The sequence below is a fragment of the Penaeus vannamei genome, chromosome 27 (genome assembly GCF_042767895.1).
Source record: "Penaeus vannamei isolate JL-2024 chromosome 27, ASM4276789v1, whole genome shotgun sequence".
NCBI lineage: Eukaryota > Metazoa > Arthropoda > Malacostraca > Decapoda > Penaeidae > Penaeus > Penaeus vannamei.
In genome coordinates this window covers 7713077-7715576 of record NC_091575.1, presented here as the reverse complement: position 1 = coordinate 7715576, position 2500 = coordinate 7713077, and the positions used below count along the sequence as shown (strand labels likewise).

The following is a 2500-nucleotide window of genomic DNA, read 5'->3' as shown; positions in this document are numbered from 1 at the left end:
CAGATAGATAAATAGATGAATGAATAAATGGAGAGAGAGAGAGAGATAGAGAGAGAGAGAGAGAGAGAGAGAGAGAGAGAGAGAAAGTATTGATCTATTCACATGCCGATCTATCATTCATTATTGACCACGAGAGAGAAAGACAATCGTTTTGGAATCTTATCCACGCGAGCCTTTGAAAAAAAAAATCCGGTGCAGAAAGACAGTAATTATACACCTTATTATCATCATTAACATCGACGTTATTCTTTCGTTAAACGGAAAACATTTACCTGAATACCAACAAGGATTTGCTATCTGCCTTCAGAATTAATTACCTTATTCATACACACCTGAAGGGCTGTTCAAACATTTTGACATTTTCACAAGCGCGGAGGGAGTAGAGGGGGAGGGGGAGGAGGCAGGAGATGGGGAAGGGGCTGGGGATTGGAAGAAGAAGAGGGGAGGGGGAGTAGGGGGAGGAGGAAGGAGATGGGGAAAGGGGGGATTGGAGGAGGAAGAGGGGAGGGGGAGAAGGGGGGCAGGGGGAGGAGAGGGGGTACGAAGGAGGGTGAGTAGGAACGGCAGGGGTTGATGAGAGGTAGGGAAGGGAAGGGGGAGCAGGGGGAGGGGAGGGGGAGCAGAAGGGGTGAAGATGGAAGAGAAGGAAGAGAGAGATGGGAGTAGGGCGTAGGGGTGGGGGCAGGAAAAGGGAGATGAGAAAAATGATAAAGTGGGAAGGAGGGAGTGAAGAGGCAGAGTAGAAGAGGGGGGGGGGAGGCTGTGGAAAAAAATCGGCCTTTGAAAGTACGACTTCCCATCCTCCCATACCCCCTTCCCCCCCTCCTTCACCACCCTCTTTCCCCTCTCTCCCCAAAAAAGCGATTTTTAAGTTTGGCCAGTCCATTCAAAACCGATAAAATTGAATATCCTTTCCCCCCTTTTTCTCATCTATTCAACTTGCTTTTAAAGAGTACAGACTCATTCATCGTACATATTTTCTCCCTTTTCTGAATATACGGTATTTCAATCTCTTTCCCTCACACACGAACAGACAAGGAAGTGAAGCGGTGGCGGGGACACTGAATCCACGGCTGAGGTCAGTCACGTGAATCAGTGTGGATGCAAATGAATATTATAATTTTAATGACAACTGTGATTGCTAACATTATTGTTATCATTGTTTTTATTATCATCATCATTGTTATTACTTTCATTATTGTTTCTATTACTGTTTGTTGTTGTTATCATTATTGTCATCATAATCAATATTATTACCAATTTTATTACTACCATCAGTATGTAACAGTATCATTTTTACGATTACTATGATTGTTAATATTGTTATCATTATCGTCATAATTATTACTTTTAATAGTAGTACTACTGGTAGTGTCATTATCTTTATTATCATCGTTATTATCATAGTTATCATTACTATTTTTACTATTATTATCATTGGTATCATTCACATTGTTTCACATTTTGCTATAGTCACCTCTTCATCTACAAATAGCGCCCTTACCATCACCATCGCTATCATAACCACCATAATCAATACCTTTACCATTGCTACTGTTACCATTACCATCGCTTCCTTCCATCCTTCTTCACATCACAGTAATAATAGTCTACAGCACGCTCATTCAGACCATTAAAGCCACACGATACAAGGCAATCTTAAAGAGCAACTATAACGGGGCTTTACGACAGCAATATGCCAACCGCCCCATTAAAACAGCTAATGAGTTTGGCGTCAAGAATTTTCATTGGAGGAAAAGGCGAAAAAGCAGATGGTGATAATCCATCGGTGAGAGAGAGAGAGAGAGAGAGAGAGAGAGAGAGACAGACAGAGAGAGACAGAGAGAAAGAGAGAGAGAAAGAGACAGAGAGAAAGAAAGAGAGAATTTTCATTGGAGGAAAAGGCGAAAAAGCACATGATAATCCACCGATGAGAGAGAGAAAGAGAGAGAGAAGGGGGAGAGGTAAAGAGAGAGAGAGAGAGAGAGAGAGAGAGAGAGAGAGAGAGAGAGAGAGAGAGAGAGAGAGAGAATTTTCATTGGAGGAAAAGACAAAAAGCAGATGGTGATAATCCACCGGTGAGAGAGAGAGGGGAAATTGAGGGAGAGAGATAGATAGATAGAGAGAGGGGGAAGGAGAAAGAGAAAGGGAGGGAGAGATAAAGAGAGAGAGAAAGTGATAGAGAGAGAGAGAGGAGATAGACAGAAAGAGAGAAAGCAGAAAAGAAAAAAAGGCTTAAAGAAGGGTGAAAAAAGCCTAAAGAAGGAGAAAAAAAGAAAAACTTGAGTGAGTTAAGTCGCTAAGTTAACAAAGTCAGACGGAGGTAGTGTTACCAAAATGAATTTGATGGCGAAGCGTTTGGCTCGGCCGACCGATGCCGCCGACCAAAAGGAGGCTTAGTTTTTTTTTTTTCTCGTTGTCCCCTTTCCTCTGTTCTCTCTTCTCCCTAATTGCCCTGCACAAACACACACACACACACACACACACACACACACACACA

General features: G+C 42.5%; 1 protein-coding gene across 1 annotated transcript in view; it reads right to left on the bottom strand.

The window, feature by feature from the left end:
• The window catches only part of LOC113814610 (carbonic anhydrase-related protein 10), a 138098-nt gene that overhangs the window by 115890 nt on the left and 19708 nt on the right, over positions 1–2500 (bottom strand). The window lies entirely within an intron of this gene.